This window comes from Orbicella franksi, chromosome 14 (genome assembly GCF_964199315.1).
Source record: "Orbicella franksi chromosome 14, jaOrbFran1.1, whole genome shotgun sequence".
NCBI lineage: Eukaryota > Metazoa > Cnidaria > Anthozoa > Scleractinia > Merulinidae > Orbicella > Orbicella franksi.
In genome coordinates this window covers 38201-64820 of record NC_138158.1, presented here as the reverse complement: position 1 = coordinate 64820, position 26620 = coordinate 38201, and the positions used below count along the sequence as shown (strand labels likewise).

The 26620-nt window shown below is 38.0% G+C and overlaps 1 protein-coding gene, 1 long non-coding RNA gene and 2 other non-coding genes across 4 annotated transcripts in view; 1 reads left to right on the top strand and 3 right to left on the bottom strand.

Annotated features, from left to right (window-relative positions):
* Window positions 1–26620, bottom strand: part of LOC145467803 (uncharacterized) — an 84633-nt gene that overhangs the window by 50217 nt on the left and 7796 nt on the right. The gene's annotated exons all lie outside the window — the stretch shown is intronic.
* On the bottom strand, window positions 14730–14802 carry Trnat-ugu (transfer RNA threonine (anticodon UGU)). Its single transcript has one exon. It is a non-coding gene; the product is annotated as a tRNA-Thr (tRNA).
* LOC145467825 (uncharacterized) lies at window positions 16040–26611 on the top strand. The gene is made up of 5 exons (XR_014042120.1): window positions 16040–16703; window positions 19736–19805; window positions 22743–22966; window positions 24060–24124; window positions 25553–26611. It is a non-coding gene; the product is annotated as an uncharacterized LOC145467825 (long non-coding RNA).
* Window positions 25894–25966, bottom strand: Trnat-ugu (transfer RNA threonine (anticodon UGU)). The gene has a single exon. It is a non-coding gene; the product is annotated as a tRNA-Thr (tRNA).

The following is a 26620-nucleotide window of genomic DNA, read 5'->3' as shown; positions in this document are numbered from 1 at the left end:
TAAACCCTAACTAACCCTAACCCTAAAACCTTAACCCTAAACCCTAACCCTAACCCTAACCCAAAACCCTAACCCTAACCCTAACCCTAACCCTAACCCTAACCCTAACCCTAACCCTAACCCCTAACCCTAACCCTAACCCTAAACCCTAAACCCTAAACCCTAAACCCTAACCCTAACCCCTAACCCTAAACCCTAAACCCTAACCCTAACCCTAACCCTAAACCCTAAACCCTAACCCTAACCCTAACCCTAACCCTAACCCTAACCCTAACCCTAACCCTAAACCCTAACCCTAACCCTAACCCTAAACCCTAACCCTAACCCTAACCCTAACCCTAACCCTAACCCTAACCCTAACCCTAACCCTAAACCCTAACCCTAACCCTAACCCTAACCCTAAACCCTAACCCTAACCCTAACCCTAACCCTAAACCCTAACCCTAACCCTAACCCTAACCCTAACCCTAACCCTAACCCTAACCCTAACCCTAACCCTAACCCTAACCCTAACCCTAACCCTAACCCTAACCCTAACCCTAACCCTAACCCTAACCCTAACCCTAACCCTAACCTAACCCTAACCCTAACCCTAACCCTAACCCTAACCCTAACCCTAACCCTAACCCTAACCCTAACCCTAACCCTAACCCTAACCCTAACCCTAACCCTAACCCTAACCCTAACCCTAACCCTAACCCTAACCCTAACCCTAACCCTAACCCTAACCCTAACCCTAACCCTAACCCTAACCCTAACCCTAACCCTAACCCTAACCCTAACCCTAACCCTAACCCTAACCCTAACCCTAACCCCTAACCCTAACCCTAACCCTAACCCTAACCCTAACCCTAACCCTAACCCTAACCCTAACCCTAACCCTAACCCTAACCCTAACCCTAACCCTAACCCTAACCCTAACCCTAACCCTAACCCTAACCCTAACCCTAACCCTAACCCTAACCCTAACCCTAACCCTAACCCTAACCCTAACCCTAACCCTAACCCTAACCCTAACCCTAACCCTAACCCTAACCCTAACCCTAACCCTAACCCTAACCCTAACCCTAACCCTAACCCTAACCCTAACCCTAACCCTAACCCTAACCCTAACCCTAACCCTAACCCTAACCCTAACCCTAACCCTAACCCTAACCCTAACCCTAACCCTAACCCTAACCCTAACCCTAACCCTAACCCTAACCCTAACCCTAACCCTAACCCTAACCCTAACCCTAACCCTAACCCTAACCCTAACCCTAACCCTAACCCTAACCCTAACCCTAACCCTAACCCTAACCCTAACCCTAACCCTAACCCTAACCCTAACCCTAACCCTAACCCTAACCCTAACCCTAACCCTAACCCTAACCCTAACCCTAACCCTAACCCTAACCCTAACCCTAACCCTAACCCTAACCCTAACCCTAACCCTAACCCTAACCCTAACCCTAACCCTAACCCTAACCCTAACCCTAACCCTAACCCTAACCCTAACCCTAACCCTAACCCTAACCCTAACCCTAACCCTAACCCTAACCCTAACCCTAACCCTAACCCTAACCCTAACCCTAACCCTAACCCTAACCCTAACCCTAACCCTAACCCTAACCCTAACCCTAACCCTAACCCTAACCCTAACCCTAACCCTAACCCTAACCCTAACCCTAACCCTAACCCTAACCCTAACCCTAACCCTAACCCTAACCCTAACCCTAACCCTAACCCTAACCCTAACCCTAACCCTAACCCTAACCCTAACCCTAACCCTAACCCTAACCCTAACCCTAACCCTAACCCTAACCCTAACCCTAACCCTAACCCTAACCCTAACCCTAACCCTAACCCTAACCCTAACCCTAAACCCTAACCCTAACCCTAACCCTAACCCTAACCCTAACCCTAACCCTAACCCTAACCCTAACCCTAACCCTAACCCTAACCCTAACCCTAACCCTAACCCTAACCCTAACCCTAACCCTAACCCTAACCCTAACCCTAACCCTAACCCTAAACCCTAAACCCTAACCCTAACCCTAACCCTAACCCTAACCCTAACCCTAAAACCTAACCCTAACCCTAACCCTAACCCTAAACCCTAACCCTAAACCCTAACCCTAACCCTAACCCTAACCCTAACCCTAACCCTAACCCTAAGTAAGCCTAAGTAAGCCTAAGTAAGCCTAAGTAAGCCTAAGTAAGCCTAAGTAAGCCTAAGTAAGCCTAAGTAAGCCTAAGTAAGCCTAAGTAAGCCTAAGTAAGCCTAAGTAAGCCTAAGTAAGCCTAAGTAAGCCTAAGTAAGCCTAAGTAAGCCTAAGTAAGCCTAAGTAAGCCTAAGTAAGCCTAAGTAAGCCTAAGTAAGCCTAAGTAAGCCTAAGTAAGCCTAAGTAAGCCTAAGTAAGCCTAAGTAAGCCTAAGTAAGCCTAAGTAAGCCTAAGTAAGCCTAAGTAAGCCTAAGTAAGCCTAAGTAAGCCTAAGTAAGCCTAAGTAAGCCTAAGTAAGCCTAAGTAAGCCTAAGTAAGCCTAAGTAAGCCTAAGTAAGCCTAAGTAAGCCTAAGTAAGCCTAAGTAAGCCTAAGTAAGCCTAAGTAAGCCTAAGTAAGCCTAAGTAAGCCTAAGTAAGCCTAAGTAAGCCTAAGTAAGCCTAAGTAAGCCTAAGTAAGCCTAAGTAAGCCTAAGTAAGCCTAAGTAAGCCTAAGTAAGCCTAAGTAAGCCTAAGTAAGCCTAAGTAAGCCTAAGTAAGCCTAATGCTCACTCACCTGTGTTTCTTTCTCTTTTTTCTTTGTTGCTTTTCCGCGTTTCTTGGTCTTTTTTCTTCTTTCGGTGACTATGACTTTCTCTTCCCCACTACTTACCCTGCTCCACCACCCCACCCACCTCCATGCGAACTCATTTCCATATATATCGCATATCATAACAATGGTAACATTAGTGGTACATTTCATTCTGTCCCACTTTCAAACTACTTTAAGAACAACCTTTTTTCTTTGCAGATACAATGGATGCTCACGCTGATCACAGTCTTTAGGAACTTCAACAGTTAACAATTACCAAAGAAAAAGCATCCATTTCATATTCTTTTCCTTTGCGTTGTCTCAATGTTTTAATCTATCGTGTTATCTCAGCTCAGAAATTACTTATCCTCAATAACGAATCGGTGAGGCAAATCACGAAACAAAACATTGCTACGCGTTGACTAGCATATGTCACCTATTAAAAACAAACCTTAAATTCGCAGTTCTTGTTTCATGTTCAACAACATCGGAGTCGACAAACTATATACCCCTGAAAAAGAACAACGTAAACATAAGTCGCGTCTCAACTATCTGAAGACAAATTGTTGTTATTCGACATGAACAGCACTGCATGTTCATCCCCTTGACATTCGTCGCTTCATTCCATAAAATCTATACGCTGAGAGACTCATCAAATAAAGATATCAAGAAATGGGTCAAAATATATTCTCGCAATGTGCTACTTTCATTGAAGAAGTCACTTACTTCGATCACTGACAGCCACGAATAAATAAACGTAAGCAACTACCAAGTTCTTCCGCTCAGCCCACAAAACAACCAACACTTACTCACTAGTGAATTGATTTCACATAATTTTAAGGCAAATTGAAAGTCATTATTAAACTTATTATTCATAACCAGTCTGCCAAATTTCAACGATTTTTACCGCAGCAAACGCGACAAAATTCACTTTCAGTTATAAGATAAGCGTCAGCTTCAAACTTGAATAAAACCTACAAATTGACAAAGACTTCCATCAAAAACCAAAACATATCTACACATTGTAAAGTATCTGGTACGAACTAAAAAATAAATAAAAGTTTTACTTCAGCAATTCTTCAGCAATTTTTAACCACAGCGAGTATATCAACTACATACGCCTGAATTGAAATCATATAAACAGAATTCGTTTCTAGACTATCTGAACATGCATTGTTGTCATTCCACACTAAAAATACTATATGTTTATCAACATCATATCCGCCGCTTAACTCCATATACTCTATAAGCTTACAGCCTTATTATTCAAGTCCTCAAAACAAAAAATGGGTTAAATTTTTTTCTGCCAATGTCATATTTCCATCACCGACTTCTGCTCCTAAGATCACTGACAGCCGCGAACGAATTCAAGAAACGAGACACATTTCCGCTCAACACACAAAACAAACTCCAATTACACGTTGCCGTATGCCTTGCAAACAATTTTCAACTATAACACAGACTTCTATACATTGATTTCTCTTCGCTTTCAACAAACAAATCGTCTGCAAACAAAAGCCGATAGCTTTTGCTTCATTAACATATGGGTTTGAGAGGGTACTGTCAGGTATAAAATAACGCAACCACAACCTTTTTTATGTTATAAACTCTTCACATTTCACGAAAGGCTAATACGATAACCAGAGCTCTCCATTCCACAATGGCACATCATAACATCGACTTCAAAATACATTTCATGACATCGCGTTAAACCTATGGAAGTTTATCCATACCACCAATTCACAACTTTCGTCTAATAGATAGTTTTACGCAACATCCGACAAGCGAAGTTGTCGATTCCTCAATTGCATAAAATTACTACGACTTACAAACATTTCACGAAGTAATGTTGCCATTACACAAGTTTGTCGATTCCACAGACACATTCCATTCATCGGAGACATAATTTTATGACAAATACAACAAGCAAAGTTTTGTCCATTCATTAACAATGACTCAGAAATTTCTAAGGCGATGGCCTTGACCAAATGGAAGAAAAGTTCACCACCAACAAAAGAGGTGTTACGCAAAGCATCTGTCACGCAGTGGAAACAAACAGGCCTCGGCTAAAAATCATAGGAATGAAGCCCTTCCCAGCGTCCTTTCTGTTACTCGATTTGACAACATGGCTGTTCTTTCGAAAGACACGCGAGTAGTTCCAGTTATTTTGACTTCGCTTTTCACGAAGATGTTGCCATTATTTCAGGTAAGTAACCTTGATATCACACCTTCGTCTATTCATTGTTCATCGGCAGATTGCTATGTGCAAGTCAAGTACGCGATATCTCTATTTTATGACATTTCAAAATCTGCGTTACAAGCCTTCTGCAAAGACGGCTTAGACAAGCTAAATAAATTCATTCGTAGTTACAATTATGCTCGAGTAATTCCTATCTACGATAACTATCAGAGTTCTAAAAACGTTGGTACAAAAGTTTTCACCAAAGTGACACTAAGTGACCCACGATTTGCAATCTTATCGAAGTTTCCAAAATGAGACAAATCGAGACTTTCACAATTCACCTGTTGTCACATGCTTTAACACAATGGCAGTCATGCGAGATATCAAAAGGAACGGACTTCTTCTTTGCGTCACTTTTTATCACAACAAGTAAACAAAACATTCTCTAGGCTGCATACAGCTCAAAATGAGTGACGAACTATTTCCTTAACTCTATTTCCACTGCTAAAATACCTTGTTTCTATAGTCATGGCATTTCATAACATCTAAAACCATAAACAATTTACGACACTCATACTACGTATTATCCCTTTCCTAGTTTTTTCATCTGAGGGTTTCACTTCAGTTATGTGCTTAGTACTGTGATTTCCTCTCTCTAGACTGTAGAAGAATTCAGAATTGCGTTCACCCTGTTAGCAGTAGCAAACTTTGATTCACAAAATAGCCTCGTTAGTTTTGAGCGACAATAACTGATTCTATTGAAAATTTACATCGTCAAATGTACACGCATTTTCTCCTTATAGATCGACATAGATTTTTCCTTGAACATTACACAGTTCCTGTTGCAACATTTCTCCGAAACTACAAAGTTTCCCCAATAAAGATTATTATCATTAATTATTATTAATAGCTTATACCACTCCTCACTTTTCTCTCAGGTTTCTAGTGTCATAATTCCACCTTTTGCGTTCGTTGTACACTCAATACCTCTAACCTCCACAGACAGATTCAACTCGATAACTGTTCCTTTGCTATGTCTCAAACCATAACAGAAAAACATTTTGCCTCCCAATTCCGTATACCATACTTTTCCAACTTCACAGGAACAACAAGTTTCTTGCAAAATATAACTTAAAATCTATCCATATGCAGCTATCTAAAAACTTGTCTTCCTATTTGCACGTTCTTGAGACACCTTGTGTTTATTGTGAACAAACAAAAAGAGTGTAACCTAATGACAATAAGACAAATTTCTTTACCTCAGTAAACTTTTTAGCATGAAATCAGACAGCATAATGATACAAGACCTTGTGAGCAACTCAAACAAGCTGAAAGCATTCAACAAAAACAAAACCATGCACTTTTCAACACACACTCACAATATAATATTACACATAACATAGCCTCATTGTTGAAAAACAAATCATTTCTTGCTGAGCACATTCTAAATTTGGCTGCTGAATTTGACAGTTCAAAAGATGCAATTTACATGCCTCACTTAAACAAGCACTGCATCTTAGGCGAGAGAAAAATTGAAGTCTAACAAACACAAAACCAGACAACCGGCATGCAACATTTAAATGTTTCTTTTACAATTATTTCATGGCTTCCTTTACAGAGCTGACCGTCAATGCATAACTTCTCGTACTCCAGTTTCACTGTGCATCCATGTTTCCTAGCAACTCTTACATGAGGTAAGAGCGATTTCCTGATGTCAACAATTTCTTTTGGGAAGTCCTTTTGAACTCCAAAATTTGTTTCATCAAGGTTCAGAGCCTTGAAACACTATGGTGATCAGACTCACAGTCTACAGAAGCAAATTCTGATGCCCTTTAGCTGTGCTAAAACGAGTTGCACTCATAAAAATTTGAAAAATAAGACCCTGAACTAAACTTCTTTCTCAAAAGAAGAAAAATTATGGCAAAAAAATATAAAAGCTCAGAGTTCAAAACACAAGAAATACAAGTGCAAATCAAGCGACCAAGTGTGTAGTGCAAATTTTCCGAGAGGACACAATTATCAAAAAAGATAATATACCCTCAATTTTTCCAACAAGGGATTCAAAAAGTGGCAATATTGTGTACCCGGCAGACACTTCAAGTTTGCTGCGGGACAAATCATGTCCAACCGGGAAAGACAATAACTAATCCACCTCAACAGTGAGTGTCGATAGCATGAACATTACCACCACCACAGTTTTATTTAACAACAAGAATTTCCCACTGCAAAGCAAATCAGATAATGACAACGTGTTCGTGCAGCAGGGCTTTGATGCGAAAGAAACCAAGAATGCAAATGCAGGCATGACATTAACAGAGTGTCAAAAAAGATAAAGTCACTTGACGAACAATGAAAGATTCAAGATTTGAGGCAAATAGGTTCATACTTTTTGACTCTCATATCAAGTTTTCCACCGGCTTGCCTGATTAGAAAACATTTCTTGTCTCACACATTTTTCTGACATTCAATTTCATTACTATAATAGTTACTCCAGTGTTATGAAACATCCATCATATGTTCTGTCCAGAGGAAGACTTTGTAATCTTGTTGAGATTGAGGAGTCATTTTTAACAGTAATAACAATGATTATTACACAAAAATGTTTTGTGCCTAGGTGACTATATTATTTCCAATGCATGAAATTCTACCTTGCAGTGTATAAGAAGTGCATATTTTTTTATCAAGGGTTCCAGATAATTTTTCAATCCAGGTTGTCATAAAAGGAATTCTCACAGGTCAATTCTGCAAGGGAACTTGATTTGACAGTCCTTGAAGCTTCTGTGCCAAGATATTAACAAGAGATATACTGTCTATTCTACTATTGCTCACGATTGTATTGCAGCATACTTTAAAAGCATTGATGAAATTTTTCTTCTTTCTGATTAAAAAACACTTTGAGTTCTCACTCTCTCGAACACAGGAATCGAGAATACAAACATTGGCTTATGCATATTCTTCCTGGAACTGTATTTGGGCAACACGAGCCCCAGTCACTACAGATAGTGGTTTCAAATTACCTTCATCATGGATATTAATTTGCAACAGACAAAGTCCAGAAAGGCTAACTTGTTTCACAATTTTAATTCTGACAAGTGTCTCTTGCATGTTTCTCCCAGACATTTTCTGTCTGGGCAAGCTACATAAAATTGGTCACTTTCCAGAAAGTCACGTCTACATTTTTCCACAACAGCAGAACTGTCACTTGCACAGCACTTTGCAACTTCAACTTCAAATATAATACCTCTGTGAAAGTTCCTAAAATATTTAGCAGCTTCTGCTTTCTTATTTCCCATGCAGTACCGAGTTTCTTGAAACTCCCTCTTCCTTTGCAGACCAGTTACAGCGGGTGTCTTTGATGATGTCATCTTTCCAATTCTCTCACTGAACCACTCAGAACTTCTTTATTTTGACACAATTGCATTGAGTCACGAATGTAAACACAACTCTTATCTACAGAAAAACTTTGTTTGTCTTGGACAGATTTAAGTCTTAATATTTCAGATACAACTTTGATGAAGCTAAGTAATCACACAGCTTGGTTACTCGTTCATTATCAACTGACGTCTCTCCGTTCGGTCTTCAATTGTAACCACAGCTCACCTCCACTGGCGAGTTACGTTTTCTTCCTCCCCTTTTGTCTCGCTGCAGAAGATGCTTTTCAAACACAATTTCTTGAAGTGGAATTCTTTTCATGAGCTCTTTCTCTCGATCTTGCGATGCTCTTATAAACCACCTGTGTGCAGCTGATTGCCTTGGTAAGCTCAAAACCACATGACATAGCGGCTTCCACCAGTTTGAAGGCAAAAGCAGCAACATGCTTGCAAAATCCTCGTTTCCCAGCAGCCTACCAGTGGTCTATTGCAGCCAGCCTTTTTCAAGATGTCTTAGCGAAAATGATTGAACACGCATAAAGCCCTTCACCAGATCAAACACTTTTACCTTGTTTCGTAGCGGGCCGTGTGTAGCCTTCAAGAACAAACATATGTTGTTGTGGTTCAGCAAAAGGTTCACTCGCATGGTTTTCCTAGACGTTTCAACCTTTTTTGTCTTTAAGAAGGCCTAAACTTCCTTTACATACTTTTCATCGGGAGTAAGCTCGAAATACTTCTCCAAAACCGAGTGGGAGATCGTCTCAATGCCTCCCAGCGAAGACGTCCAGCCGTTCTACAGAATATCATAACCGAGTGTTTCTCTCTCCTTTTCCTCGCACAATTCCCAGTCTGGGTTATTACGAAATCTATCATCCAAGGCCATTTTCAATACATAACTGGACTCTAGTAAGGCACAAAAAACCAACTTTGAGACAATGTATCTAATTAACAAACAATTAAAAGATCGACTCAGACATCTCGAAACAGCACTCACGCAATCTACGACTTACTTGCGTCAACACTCTTTAAAATTGAGTTGACTTAAATTTTGGCGTTGTAGACACTTTAACCATCTTATGGCTTCAGATTTGGTGAGCTTTCCGATTTCTTTTTTTTAACTTGGCCTCTATAATTTCGTCTTCAGAGAGACGGACTTCTAACACAAAAGCCGCCATCTTGTCTGTTTACGTATGTTAATTTCTTACATGAACCTACAATGCACTGCGTGATGCCATCTTTTTTGCTTGCGGAGCGGTTGGCGCTTTGTTACTATTCAAAGACTGCAAAGAAACAATTTCCTAACTTCAATGTAAGCTTAATTTTCCATTGTTTTGTCACCTGTATGCACTCTTTGTGCCCAAGTTCCTGTGTTGTTTTTTATTAAGTTGAATCGGACTGAATGAGCTAACAACCGACCCTGAACTTAATTCACAGATCGGAGTCGATTCAGTGTCGGATATCAAGAAAACCAAGTTTCATCTTTTTTCACGGCTGTAGTTAAAAGGTAAGACTTCCGTTTGCACTTATTTTGCTTGCTATCATTTTGACGCCAAAAAATTGATGACTTTCTCTTGACAAGAGAAACCTGTTTTCGTGTGAACATAAAGCCGATGCTCAACATTACACTTTTGTGACCTTTCCCAGTGTGCACAAAAAATTCTGTAGCCAGGGCATCAAAACAATTGCCTGCAGAGAACAGCACAAGAGCAACATTCCTTCCATGACACAACAGCTTTTTACAAACTACTAATTTATAAGAAATTCAAGACTATGGATTGTCATTGTCACAAAATCACTTGCACGTAAGAAACTTAAGGTAATTCCATCAAAGTATAACTCACAGAAGATTCACTTTCAAACTTTACCTGTCGGTTGCTTATTTCAAGAGAACTTATAGTTTCAAACAAAAAAGTTGGGTCTTGGTGTTCGCTAACGAGGACATTCAATGAATCCCACAATTCCTTAAATTATCTGTTCTCAGAAACATTTATATTTGAACCATTCACTTTTGCGCTTTGTGAGAGCAGAACAAAAAGTAGAAATTTAAGTGAGAAAAACATCAATGGATGTACTGCATCAATGTTAAGGAACAATTTCATGTTCCTTTCATGATAAAGATACCCATATTTAGCCCAAAGGCATTCAATATGTTTCAGGCACGCAGTGTTCCAGAGAGCACATATTAACTTTTCCGAAAACTTTAGCCACGCTCTCATTTTCAGTGATAGTATTTTACTCTGCAGTAGAAAATAATCTACATCTTCATTGCATAGAAAGAACGTCATCACTGCATTTTAAATGAATAAAAAATCATTTGGTAAACAATACTTGTTTCCAACGAAAAACGATGATTTGTCTATCGTAAGCCACGTGGTTTAGCAAAAGCCACCATTTTTTGTTATTTTAGCATAAAATAAAGGTTAAAGTTGGCAAGCAACCTTAGTTTAGATGAGCCCACAATCATCTCTGTGGTCTTCGACAGCATATGCCTTTCCACATTTAGAAAGCGCTATTTAAGGATAGCACGCCATGCAATTAATCAGTTTCTCCCTTCTGGGAGTCCTGCAAGTTGTCACTTGGCTTCAAGTTTACATATGCATGCACTCGTAAGAGTGCAAAATGACACCAAAAAATCATGGGTAGTAGGGATGTGCAATGCAATTCTGAAGAATCGCCTTAACCTTATAGCAAAATAGAAGTTTATTTCTGAAATGCTCTAAGTGGATTTCTTGAGCAGATTGCTTGCCAATTTATGGGCAATTTTGGCCAGACAAAGTTTGTTTGATGCAAAAGTTATTATTTTTTATTTATTATTTTTCACCACATAGAGAGAGAAACTATTATAGTAAATACAGCGGCAGTAGCCACAGCAAAAATGGAAAAATTTGTAACTGCTGGGTAAATAGGATCTTTTTGGAATAACCACACCTGTGAGACAAACAAAGTTGAGGCAATTTGAGAATACAAATCCAATTTTTTTTAAAATCATTTCGTGTTTCAGACCAAAGATCAAAATACCCAAATACTCTCATGAGGTTTCCAAAAATAACAATAGTTTTTTTTTTTTAAAAAATTGATTACCTATGTATGTTGTGACTGCTGGGTATCTAGCTTCTTGAACAACCATGTGTGCGAGTCAAGAATTTCACGGTATTCAATTAGCATTTCTAAATGAGTATGACTACTCTCACAGGCTTTCAATTGTAATTTTTGAAGATATTATTCCATATGAGTTGACTAGGCAGTGAGAGCAAAATTACTGTTTCCCATTACGAATGGATCAGACCTTAATTTTTCTTGTGTTGTGGTAGGGATGCATCGCTTTCAAACAATACCACAAGAATGAATGTAGCAATGTTATTTGCCTTCGGTGTCGCACAAAGCGCTTACATGGTTTCAACAAGTAGACTAATCGAAATGCTGTGTATAAATATAGTTAACATATGGTATGCTGCTTAGCTATCAGGGACGTTTTAAGGCTGTTGGGGTAACACATGTTATGAGCCTTACGATTATCTCTTTTTTTGATCAGTACTTTGCTATTTAAATTTATCAGTGCTTCTGAATTTGTCTCTGGCAATTTCTCTTTCCTGGGGTCTTTCTTGTAATATCTTTTGATTAAAATTGGCCTTCTACTGGAATGCATCAACATCTACATGAGTTAAGTCGGTTAAAAAAATCTTTAGACATGACATCCAGTAGTTGATGTTACCGGGAAACATTTTTGTGCATGCCGTATGCATGGATACCAGCATCCTCTATGCCATCAGCTTTATAATGTAACACTACAAACTTCAGGAGCCGATAGGATCAGTAGAATTGCAGTCAATTTATAATCAATTACCTTTCAATGCAGTTTGAGTGTTTCTCAGTAGACTGTTCTGGTTTCTGGATCGTTTACTCCAGGGTGCAGCCATGCAATGAAGTTGACATGTTGTACATTTTATACTTAAAAGATAATGTTGTATTAGCTTAAACGCAGTTGATGCTTATTCCAGCAGTATTTGTTCACTCAATTTTCTCACTAATTATTGCAGATAATGTCTCTGGCAATTTCTCTTTCCTGGGGTCTTTCTTGTAATATCCAACACCGATGTACTCTGAAAACCATATGTGGCATAGGCTCCCTGTTAAAATGTCTTCATTATTATTGTTATCTTGTCTGTCACTCATCGGTTTGAGATAATACAATTGAACAGTAATGTCCAGATTTTGTTCTGGTGTTGATATCATGTGCCCACTCACAGACTGCTACATCCATGCACCAATTAGCTTCATCATCTAATTTCACACAAACTCAACACACTTGCAACCATGACTTTCATTAAAACTGATAAGACAACAACATATCTATTGTTTTCCTTTCATTCTCAAAATGGCTTGGTCTTATTTTCATTTTCACATTTTTTTGTCTAATCATGTTATCAATTATCTGTTCAGTTACAGGAAATGCAACCTTTAGCATGAACCAAACATTGCTTACAAAATTTTCCAGGTTGGCATGCCTTTTAACCATGTCCTGTATTTGCTGCCCATTTATTTTACCTCCCTCTCTTTAAAATGCTATATTGGCCACAGCAACCTTGTGGATACTGCAGCTGTTCACAGGAAAATCAAAAACATGTGAAACAAGTAAGTCAATTGTGAAAATTATTATCAACACACTGCATATTTTCAATAAAAGTTTAAAACAAGTCTTAAGAGCACAGTTATATAATTAATGGAGCATGACATTCTAGGCCCCCACTGGGCTGTCACTGTTATTATATGTGCATTAGTTAAATGTGATGAAACCGCTAGTTGTCTTTCTTGTCTCGAAAGAACATTACTTAGGCTTTCATGAATACATGTTGCAACACTGTTTAGTTAACAATATTATATACCACATTTTGTACAGGTAATCTTTTAAGTATCTCCATTCATGTCTTGTTCAAAGCTATCAAAGCTGCACAAGATATGACTCTATACTTGCTATGCAACATAATTCACAGTTGGCGTACACCCAGACAGCTGTCTGGCTATAAAGAATTCAAGCTTTAATTTTAGCATCATTTGTTAGCTTTGTCACTATTGTAAGTAGTTGTGGGTTTCTGGTGGTGTCTTTCAAATCGTGGTTTCCTGGCAGTGTTGGCCAGTAGTGCTGGGGATATAGGTAGTAGGCTTGAGTAAGTCACAACTGTCCACACTCTGGTACGATGCTGACCAGAGGTTTCAGCTCATAGTGTAGTTTAGAGTTAGACTTTGCCTTTTTGCTGACTTGTCTGACGCAGCATGCGTTTCACTGCTAGGGAGATAAATTGGCCTTTGGTCACGCAATGGAAGTTATCTGTCATGCTGATCATGGAGTGGTGGCCTCCCTCCCCTCCCCCCCCCCCCCCCCGCTTACGCCATTTATTGTTCTGTTTTGTTGTTTTTTTTGCATTCGCCTATTACAAGCGTTTGAACATAACTTTCTTGGAACTGCAACATTAACAACACTTACATGTCTAAAGCTTCATGACGCCTTGAAAATAAAAATTTCCTACTACCTAATCTGGCTATCTTGAAACATTACTAATTTTTTAAAACAAATCTTTCAGGCTGTAATTTTCCATTTAAGGTAGCAATTTTTGTTGTACAAGGCTTGTCCTCAATGAGCAATGTTTCCCTTTTTTCATCACAAAAGAAACACACTATTCCCTATGGTAAAAGTCATCAATCAGTTAATTATAACTTTTCTTATATACTTATCTAATACGGCACAGTAAGTAAGTAATTAAAAGTAGGATATACGTCCAACTTTCAACATGTCTTAAAAATCTGAATAATTATTATAGAACAATTTCAATTGAACAATAATGTCCAGGTTTTTGTTCTGGTGTTGATATCATGTGCCCACTCACAGACTACTACACCCATGCACCAATTAGCTTCATCATCTAATTTCACACAAAACATGACTTTCATTAAAACTGATAAGACAACAATATATCTATTGTTTTTCCTTTCATTCCCAAAATGGCTTGATCTTATTTTCATTTTCACAATTTTTTGTCTAATCATATTATCAATTATCTGTTCAGTTACAGGAAATGCCAACTTTAGGATGAACCAAACATCGCTTACAATGTTTACGTTCACTCAATTCCAAATAGCACTAACCATCATTGAAGATGCCCAAACAAAACGCAAAGGGGTTCACGTCAAGAATTTTGTGGTACTTCCAAGAACCTGTCTTTTGCAAGATGTGAGACACGTGCCTAACTGTTGCTGAAAAGTCCACAGTGAGAACATTCCAAAATGAACTTGTAAAATGTTTCATACTATGTAATAGATGTCCAACAGTGGCAATTAAATGTAGACATGATGATAGATGCAAATGCAGCCATAACACTACTGGAAGAAAGAGCTGAAAAAATTTTCAGGCTTTGAACAGGATTTGAACCCACGACCTTTGCAATACAGGTGCAATGCTCTCCCAACTGAGCTATCAAAGCCACATGAGAGCGATCATGTGTGGGTTGCCCTTTCATGTTCAGTGGAAGTAATACTCAGCTCAAGTATGTAACTTCCTTAGAAATAGATGTCCAACAGTAGCAACTAAATGTAGACATGATAATAGATGTGAATACAGCCATAACACTACTGGAAAAAAGACCTGAAAAAATTGTCAGGCTTTCAATGGGATTTAAACCCACGACAGTTGCAATACCGGTGCAATGCTCTCCCAACTCAGCTTTCAAAACCACATGAGAGTGGTCATCTGTGGGTTGGCCCTTTATGTTCACTGGACGTAAAACTCGGCTCAAGTATGTAAATTCCATAGTAATAGATGTCCAACAGTAGCAATTAAATCTAGACATGATGATAGATGCAAATTCAGCCATAACACTCCTGGAAAAAAGACCTGAAAACATTTGTCGTAGGTTTGAAGCCTGTTCAAAGCCTGAACATTTTTTACACTGTGATGACACGTATCGTTGTCGATAAGAGTACAGACCATGGTGAACCACATTCAATTTGTTAAATTCAAGGTCAATAGCCTCCTTGTAACTTATATTGTATCATTTACCTAGGCATAGTTCAATGTTACTCTGCAATTGTTGTTCTCAACAGAGATCAGAGTATGGACAATTGATTTCCTGATGGATATTAAAAACTGGTGTTATAACCAGGAGCTGTGGAATTGGAATGAAAGGAGACAGTCCATCTTCATATGCTGTCTCTACAATGTTGTAGCTTTGAGTATGCTTGTTGAATTTTCTGTTATTTCTAAATATCAATTATTTTCTTTTATGTTTTGGAAAACTTTTCTCCAAAATGTTCTAATTTTAGTGTATGATTGTTTAATTCTGCATTTCTCATCTGCCAGTTTTAGGCTGTAATATAATGTTGATAATATATTTTAATTAAAGATTGCTTTTTGTGGTTTTGTTTCTGTAATTAATGTACAGCTATTTGTTTGTGGTCATCTGTTTTGTCTATTGCATGTCTCATGTTATGTGCCTATCTCATTTTGATACAATGACTGGTTCAAAATAATCACTTCTGTGGTTGTCCATAATTACTGACTGATTATTGATGTTTTCCGAAAGGACAGCCCAATTTGTCAAGACATTTAAGACCCAAGATAAACCCTAAATAATAGTAAACTCAGGGGTTTTTTTTTTTCAAATACTGTGAAAGTCTTAAAACTTTTTCTCATTGAGTTGACTTAAATTTTGGCATTCTAGACACTTTAACCATCTTATGGCTTCAGATTTGGTGAGCTTTCTGATTTCTTTTTTTAACTTGGCCTCTATAATTTCGTCTTCAGAGAGACGGACGTCTGACACAAAAGCCGCCATCTTGTCTGTTTACGTATGTTAATTTCTTACATGAACCTACAATGCACTGCGTGATGCCATCTTTTTACCTCATGGTATCTACTTCATACCATGAGGTATAGTGATGGTTGGATTGGTCACTCCATTCCCGTTAGACAATTAATTTATGCATTAAATCCGCATTAAACATGAATTAAACACGTTTCCCCCTGTCCCCCATACTAGGTTTGGTTTTGTCACAAAGTCGTGTTTTTGTTTTATGTTCATATACGTGGGGGGAGGGGTTGGGACAAAGGTGGCAGTACATGTTTACAAAATGGCGTCTGTTGTGTCGAGCCCGACGCAAAAATTGTCAAGGCGAGTTTTCCTTCCTTTCGCTCCATCTTTGATCAAAGTACACTTTTGAAGACCTCACAAACGAACAGGAAATGTGCTCAAGAAAGCTCGGGTGGAAAGAAATGGGTTTTAAAGTCTTAAAAGTTACGATGTCTTCAAGATACATTTGGACGACGAGGAATAGAATGCACAAAACGAACTATTCGGAATGAATGCTTTATGGTGTGGGGAAAAAGGTAAGCTGCCCTCCTTCTACTATATTGCATTTTGAATATTCTAAAAATACTCGCAGGACGTGTGATTTAAAATAAAATGCGCTTTTAATATTTCGCAATTCGCTAGGAAGCTGTTCGGAAAATGTCGCATGACAAAGGAGATCGATGAAGCTTTCGTCAAGTTCCCCTCTCGCTGGGACTTAAATGCCACAACTGTGACAAGCTATAGAGTTTGAATACAACTGCCAAACAAATGCTAAATACAATATACGCCAAATAACAAATACCATAACAAATACAAAATATCAGACAACAACTAAATGCCAAACAGATGATCTGTTACCTGCTGAATACCACCTGAAATACACCAAGATCAGGAGCAATTGATTATCGAAGGTAATCCTACAATACCCGAGCAGTTTGAAAATCAAAATAAAATACCAGTTCAGTTTTCAAGTAATTGTCAGTACAGAAATGCAGATAAAAATGTGAATGTATGGAATTCTGCGCTACCATTGTCTCCCATCCTCAGTTTAGAATGACACGTGAAAGAGAACCCTCCAGAATTTCTCACTAAATGGTTACCAGACTTTCTATAATAATAAAATAAATGTCGGTGAAATTATACATTAGAAATTAATGTCACGAAATCCTCCAAGCTGAAGGCTATGTTGTGTGGATACCATCGTTGTCATTTCTTAGAGTGATATAGAGGTTTAAAATTCATCATTTTCTCAAAGAAGTATTTCATTAGACAAAGTTTAAGTTTGTGTATTTTTTGAACAAGGACTCCAAAGCATAACAACTTACCTTTGTTTTGTATGATAGCTGAAGGTAGTATTTTCAGAAAATTAAGGCAGCTCCAAATGAAAATGTAACATTTTTTGAGCAGAATCATATCATTGAGTGGAGATATGGAGTCAAATCCTGGTCCTGCAAATGAGTATTGCATATCAGTACCTTTTATATCACCCACAAATTCTGTCTGTTTATTAGAATTCAGATTGTCTCAGTTAGGCAGAACTGCACTTGATGTTGAAGGAGGTGGTGATTGCTTTTTTAGGGCTGTATCACATCAACTCTATGGAAATCCTAGTAGTCATTTCTATGTGCGCAGTGTTGGCATTCAGTATTTAGTGAATCACCCTGAACAATTTTATAGAGAGTAAAACTGAGCATTCTTGGCAAGGTTATTTGGAAAGAATGTCATGTCAAGGAACATGGGCTGATGCTATCATAATTCAAGCTGTTGCCAATTGTCTTAATTTATCAATTCATATTGCTGAATCAAATCCAACTTTTTCTCCAGTTACTGTTGTTGAACCAGTGAATGTTACAAATGCCCTAGCCATTTACATTGGACACCTAGATGAATTTCATTATGTTTCCATAGTAGAAAACAGAACAATGGAGATAAGAGACAACAGCAAACAAACAAAGAAATGCAAATGAAAACAAACCAGTTAATAACAGTGAAAAACGTAAAGCTCAGAAGAAAATACATGAGAGAATACATGAAAGACAGAAGAGCTGATGATAACTTTAGAATAAATGAGAATCAAAAACGAGTACAAGGCTGCAACATTAATAGCAAAACATGTAGGAACAAGAAACACCAGGCTGCTAAAAGAACAAAACTGAACCCAAAACATGTCAGAGAAATTGAGCAGCGCTCCTTCAGAAAATGAAAATCAGACAACCCGCAGCACATAAGGCAAATAACCAAACAGTCAGCAAGAAAAAGACAAAAGGCTGAGGTTCTGGCTGGTGTATCGCTACTAAGATGTAGCAGTCATGAGTTGCAGCCACAAGAAAACAAGTACAATGCAATTTCTATGATAAATTTGTTTTACAAAAACATTGCATGTGGCCCAGAATATGTATGCACTTGTTGTGGCCAATTGTGGTTCAAGTGCTCTGTAGTGAAATGTGATCCAAACAAATATAGGGCATGTTCACTAGACATTTTCGAGTCCTGTCTTACTGGTTTTAAAAGTGTCAATGACACTGAATGGATCTGCATGACTTGCAATAAAAAAAAAGTCTAAAAAAGTCTGAAAAAGTAATTGTCTAACTTGCAATAAAAAAGGTCTAACACAAGGCAGGTTACCCATCTGTTCTAAAGCCAACAAGATGGGTTTCCTTATAAGCCTGATGTATTGAATTTCACATCACTAGAAGAGCGACCAATATCACCTCGTATACCTTTTATGCAAATCCATGAACTATCTAGGGGTGGTCAATTGTCTATTCATGGAAACACTGTCAATGTGCCAAGTGATGTAAATTCGACTGTTCATTGTCTCCCAAGGCCAAGAAGCAAATCACAGACCGTTCCAACAAAACTTAAAAGGCGACTTGGTTACAAGCATCACTATCAGTTTCAGATTGTCACACCTAAGAAAGTATTCGATGCAGCCAAATATCTTGTAGACACTAGTGAATTATTTAAAACTGAAGGCATAAAAGTGCAAAATGCATGGGTAGATGGCATAACTTCGCAACCCATGAAGAGTGGGGTGAGTTTGTTCAAAACCCTAACACATCCAGTGCTGATGTGCAAACTAATGAAATCTTCACAAATTGTCAAAACAATATTTGCACTGCTGATGTTCATAATCCATACAGAGAAAAAGACACTAAAAGGATTACCAGTGTTTCCTGTCAAAATGTCATATATCTTAGATGAAGACCTTATTGCTATAAACATGCTCAACTAATGGCTGCTTATTAACATGATGCACTTTTGAACTTAACACCTTACAAATGCAGCACTTCTTAGTTCCAAAACAGGCAAATGACAGCACTTCATAGAATAATTACCACATACCATGAGGTAGCTTGAAGGAGCCTTTGATTTGCTTGCAGAGCGGATTGGCGCTTTGTTACTATTCAAAGACTGCAAAGAAACAATTTCCTAACTTCAATGTAAGCTTAATTTCCCATTGTTTTGTCACCTGTATGCACTGTTTGTGCCCAAGTTCCTGTGTTGTTTTTTATTAAGTTGAATTGGACTGAATGAGCTAACAACCGACCCTGAACTTAATTCACAGATCAGAGTCGATTCAGTGTCAGATATCAAGAAAACCAAGTTTCATCTTTTTTCACGGCTGTAGTTAAAAGGTAAGACTTCCGTTTGCACTTATTTTGCTTGCTATCATTTTGATGCCAAAAAATTGATGACTTTCTCTTGACAAGAGAAACCTGTTTTCGTGTGAACATAAAGCCGATGCTCAACATTACACTTTTGTGACCTTTCCCAGTGTGCACAAAAAATTCTGTAGCCAGGGCATCAAAACAATTGCCTGCAGAGAACAGCACAAGAGCAACATTCCTTCCATGACACAACAGCTTTTTACAAACTACTAATTTATAAGAAATTCAAGACAATGGATTGTCATTGTCACAAAATCACTTGCACGTAAGAAACTTAAGGTAACTCCATCAAAGTATAACTCACAGAAGATTCACTTTCAAACTTTACCTGTCGGTTGCTTATTTCAAGAGAACTTATAGTTTCAAACAAAAAAGTTGGGTCTTGGTGTTCGCTAACGAGGACATTCAATGAATCCCACAATTCCTTAAATTATCTGTTCTCAGAAACATTTATATTTGAACCATTCACTTTGCGCTTTGTGAGAGCAGAACAAAAAGTAGAAATTTAAGTGAGAAAAACATCAATGGATGTACTGCATCAATGTTAAGGAACAATTTCATGTTCCTTTCATGATAAAGATGCCCATATTTAGTCCAAAGGCATTCAATATGTTTCAGGCACGCAGTGTTCCAGAGAGCACATATTAACTTTTCCGAAAACTTTAGCCACGCTCTCATTTTCAGTGATAGTATTTTACTCTGCAGTAGAAAATAATCTACATCTTCATTGCATAGAAAGAACGTCATCACTGCATTTTAAATGAATAAAAAATCATTCGGTAAACAATACTTGTTTCCAATGAAAAACGATGATTTGTCTATCATAAGCCACGTGGTTTAGCAAAAGCCACCATTTTTTGTTATTTTAGCATAAAATAAAGGTTAAAGTTGGCAAGCAACCTTAGTTTAGATGAGCCCACAATCATCTCTGTGGTCTTCGACAGCATATGCCTTTCCACATTTAGAAAGCGCTATTTAAGGATAGCACGCCATGCAATTAATCAGTTTCTCCCTTCTGGGAGTCCTGCAAGTTGTCACTTGGCTTCAAGTTTACATATGCATGCACTCGTAAGAGTGCAAAATGACACCAAAAAATCATGGGTAGTAGGGATGTGCAATGCAATTCTGAAGAATCGCCTTAACCTTATAGCAAAATAGAAGTTTATTTCTGAAATGCTCTAAGTGGATTTCTTGAGCAGATTGCTTGCCAATTTATGGGCAATTTTGGCCAGACAAAGTTTGTTTGATGCAAAAGTTATTATTTTTTATTTATTATTTTTCACCACATAGAGAGGAAACTATTATAGTAAATACAGCGGCAGTAGCCACAGCAAAAATGGAAAAATTTGTAACTGCTGGGTAAATAGGATCTTTTTGGAATAACCACACCTGTGAGACAAACAAAGTTGAGGCAATTTGAGAATACAAATCCAATTTTTTTTAAAATCATTTCGTGTTTCAGACCAAAGATCAAAATACCCAAATACTCTCATGAGGTTTCCAAAAATAACAATAGTTTTTTTTAAAAAAATTGATTACCTATGTATGTTGTGACTGCTGGGTATCTAGCTTCTTGAACAACCATGTGTGCGAGTCAAGAATTTCACGGTATTCAATTAGCATTTCTAAATGAGTATGACTACTCTCACAGGCTTTCAATTGTAATGTTTGAAGATATTATTCCATATGAGTTGACTAGGCAGTGAGAGCAAAATTACTGTTTCCCATTACGAATGGATCAGACCTTAATTTTTCTTGTGTTGTGGTAGGGATGCATCGCTTTCAAACAATACCACAAGAATGAATGTAGCAATGTTATTTGCCTTCGGTGTCGCACAAAGCGCTTACATGGTTTCAACAAGTAGACTAATCAAAATGCTGTGTATAAATATAGTTAACATATGGTATGCTGCTTAGCTATTCAGGGACGTTTTAAGGCTGTTGGGGTAACACATGTTATAAGCCTTACGATTATCTCTTTTTTTGATCAGTACTTTGCTATTTAAATTTATCAGTGCTTCTGAATTTGTCTCTGGCAATTTCTCTTTCCTGGGGTCTTTCTTGTAATATCTTTTGATTAAAATTGGCCTTCTACTGGAATGCATCAACATCTACATGAGTTAAGTCAGTTAAAAAAATCTTTAGACATGACATCCAGTAGTTGATTTTACCGGGAAACATTTTTGTGCATGCCGTATGCATGGATACCAGCATCCTCTATGCCATCAGCTGTATAATGTAACACTACAAACTTCAGGAGCCGATAGGATCAGTAGAATTGCAGTCAATTTATAATCAATTACCTTTCAATGTAGTTTGAGTGTTTCTCGGTAGACTGTTCTGGTTTCTGGATCGTTCACTCCAGGGTGCAGCCATGCAATGAAGTTGACATGTTGTACATTTTATACTTAAAAGATAATGTTGTATTAGCTTAAACGCAGTTGATGCTTATTCCAGCAGTATTCGTTCACTCAATTTTCTCACTAATATTATTATTACAGATAATGTCTCTGGCAATTTCTCTTTCCTGGGGTCTTTCTTGTAATATCCAACACCGATGTACTCTGAAAACCATATGTGGCATAGGCTCCCCGTTAAAATGTCTTCATTGTTATTGTTATCTTGTCTGTCACTCATCGGTTTGAGATAATACGATTGAACAGTAATGTCCAGATTTTGTTCTGGTGTTGATATCATGTGCCCACTCACAGACTGCTACATCCATGCACCAATTAGCTTCATCATCTAATTTCACACAAACTCAACACACTTGCAACCATGACTTTCATTAAAACTGATAAGACAACAACATATCTATTGTTTTCCTTTCATTCTCAAAATGGCTTGGTCTTATTTTCATTTTCACAATTTTTTGTCTAATCATGTTATCAATTATCTGTCCAGTTACAGGAAATGCAACCTTTAGCATGAACCAAACATTGCTTACAATGTTTGGGTTCACTCAACCCCAAACAGCGCGAACCATCATTCAAAGATGTCCAAAACAACACAAAGGGGTTCACATCAAGAACTGTGGTACTTCCCAGAACCTGTCTTTTTCAAGAAGCCAGACACATGCCGAACTGTTGCTGAAAAGTCCACAGTGAGGACATTCCAAAATGAACTTGGTAAAATGTTTTATGTACGTAATAGATGTGCAACAGCAGCAAATAAATGCAGACATGATGATAGATGCAAATGCAGCCATAACACTACTGGAAAAAAGAGCTTAAAAAATTTTAAGGCTTGAACGGGATTCCAACACACATCCTTTGCGATACGGGTACAATGCTTTCCCAACTGAGCTATCAAAGCCTCATGAGAGCGGTCATGTGTGGGTTGGCCCTTTATGTTCAGTGGACTTAATACTCGGGCTCAAGTATGTCAATTCCATAGTCAGGGCTCAACTTTCAGGAAAGAACCTTGGGGTGAGCTGGCCCCCAAGTTTTCAGATTTAGTTGCCAGCAAAAGTATATCATTCAGTGAAAAGCATGGAAAGTTAGTCGCCAGTGAAAAAAATGTGGTCACATCGGCAACCACACCAGTCGCAATGTCGAGCTCTCATAGCAATAGATGTCCAACAGTAGCAATGACTCTTTCCCAAACTTTCGTCACAAATCACAGCATTTACATGAAAAGTGACACCTTATGCATTCTCATTCCCATTTTCCTCGCACTACGCTACGAACGCTTGGGACCATTAACCCCCATTTGGCGACCAAATACAAGGACGAAGAGGACAACAAACGGCTTGCATTTTTAGACCCAGGCTTTCCCATGGAAGCCTGAATAATTAACCAATCAGGAATGTGTATTTTCTTGCAAGTCAATTTGGAAGCAATCATAGCTCAAGAGATGAAGAGGATTTCTTTGCATGTTTTCTTGCCTGTTTTCTTTTAAAGTAGGGTGGAAACATTTGCAATTATTCAAGTTTATTCAACTTACTGTTGTTTACCACCCTGTTAAGTGCCATGGTATACTGAGCTTTGTTTATATAAACTGGAATGCTCCTGGAAAGCTGGAATTTTTTTTCTCGACTTTTTTTTTAATTAAAAAATTTGGTAAAAATTTTAGTAATTAAATGCGTGTTCTTTTTTCCCAAAGGCTGGAAATTGTATTTGTCACTGTTTACATCTCAAAATTTTCCAGGTTGGCATGCCTTTTAACCATGTCCTGTATTTGCTGCCCATTTATTTTACCTCCCTCTCTTTAAAATGCTAGATTGGCCACAGCAACCTTGTGGATACTGCAGCTGTTCACAGGAAAATCAAAAACATGTGAAACAAGTAAGTCCATTGTGAAAATTATTATCAACACACTGCATATTTTCAATAAAAGTTTAAAACAAGTCTTAAGAGCACAGTTATATAATTAATGGAGCATGACATTCTAGGCCCCCACTGGGCTGTCACTGTTATTATATGTGCATTAGTTAAATGTGATGAAACTGCTAGTTGTCTTTCTTGTCTCGAAAGAACATTACTTAGGCTTTCATGAATACATGTTGCAACACTGTTTAGTTAACAATTATATACACATTTTGTACAGGTAATCTTTTAAGTATCTCCATTCATGTCTTGTTCAAAGCTATCAAAGCTGCACAAGATATGACTCTATACTTGCTATGCAACATAATTCACAGTTGGTGTACACCCAGACAGCTGTCTGGCTATAAAGAATTCAAGCTTTAATTTTAGCATCATTTGTTAGCTTTGTCACTATTGTAAGTAGTTGTGGGTTTCTGGTGGTGTCTTTCAAATCGTGGTTTCCTGGCAGTGTTGGCCAGTAGTGCTGGGGATATAGGTAGTAGGCTTGAGTAAGTCACAACTGTCCACACTCTGGTACGATGCTGACCAGAGGTTTCAGCTCATAGTGTAGTTTAGAGTTAGACTTTGCCTTTTTGCTGACTTGTCTGACGCAGCATGCGTTTCACTGCTAGGGAGATAAATTGGCCTTTGGTCACGCAATGGAAGTTATCTGTCATGCTGATCATGGAGTGGTGGCCTCCCTCCCCTCCCCCCCCCCCCCCCCCGCTTACGCCATTTATTGTTCTGTTTTGTTGTTTTTTTTGCATTCGCCTATTACAAGCGTTTGAACATAACTTTCTTGGAACTGCAACATTAACAACACTTACATGTCTAAAGCTTCATGACGCCTTGAAAATAAAAATTTCCTACTACCTAATCTGGCTATCTTGAAACATTACTAATTTTTTAAAACAAATCTTTCAGGCTGTAATTTTCCATTTAAGGTAGCAATTTTTGTTGTACAAGGCTTGTCCTCAATGAGCAATGTTTCCCTTTTTTCATCACAAAAGAAACACACTATTCCCTATGGTAAAAGTCATCAATCAGTTAATTATAACTTTTCTTATATACTTATCTAATACGGCACAGTAAGTAAGTAATTAAAAGTAGGATATACGTCCAACTTTCAACATGTCTTAAAAATCTGAATAATTATTATAGAACAATTTCAATTGAACAATAATGTCCAGGTTTTTGTTCTGGTGTTGATATCATGTGCCCACTCACAGACTACTACACCCATGCACCAATTAGCTTCATCATCTAATTTCACACAAAACATGACTTTCATTAAAACTGATAAGACAACAATATATCTATTGTTTTTCCTTTCATTCCCAAAATGGCTTGATCTTATTTTCATTTTCACAATTTTTTGTCTAATCATATTATCAATTATCTGTTCAGTTACAGGAAATGCCAACTTTAGGATGAACCAAACATCGCTTACAATGTTTACGTTCACTCAATTCCAAATAGCACTAACCATCATTGAAGATGTCCAAACAAAACGCAAAGGGGTTCACGTCAAGAATTTTGTGGTACTTCCAAGAACCTGTCTTTTGCAAGATGTGAGACACGTGCCTAACTGTTGCTGAAAAGTCCACAGTGAGAACATTCCAAAATGAACTTGTAAAATGTTTCATACTATGTAATAGATGTCCAACAGTGGCAATTAAATGTAGACATGATGATAGATGCAAATGCAGCCATAACACTACTGGAAGAAAGAGCTGAAAAAATTTTCAGGCTTTGAACAGGATTTGAACCCACGACCTTTGCAATACAGGTGCAATGCTCTCCCAACTGAGCTATCAAAGCCACATGAGAGCGGTCATGTGTGGGTTGCCCTTTCATGTTCAGTGGAAGTAATACTCAGCTCAAGTATGTAACTTCCTTAGAAATAGATGTCCAACAGTAGCAACTAAATGTAGACATGATAATAGATGTGAATACAGCCATAACACTACTGGAAAAAAGACCTGAAAAAATTGTCAGGCTTTCAATGGGATTTAAACCCACGACAGTTGCAATACCGGTGCAATGCTCTCCCAACTCAGCTTTCAAAACCACATGAGAGTGGTCATCTGTGGGTTGGCCCTTTATGTTCACTGGACGTAAAACTCGGCTCAAGTATGTAAATTCCATAGTAATAGATGTCCAACAGTAGCAATTAAATCTAGACATGATGATAGATGCAAATTCAGCCATAACACTCCTGGAAAAAAGACCTGAAAACATTTGTCGTAGGTTTGAAGCCTGTTCAAAGTCTGAACATTTTTTACACTGTGATGACACGTATCATTGTCGATAAGAGTACAGACCATGGTGAACCACATTCAATTTGTTAAATTCAAGGTCAATAGCCTCCTTGTAACTTATATGGCATCATATACCTAGGCATAGTTCAATGTTACTCTGCAATTGTTGTTCTCAACAGAGATCAGAGTATGCACAATTGATTTCCTGGTGGAT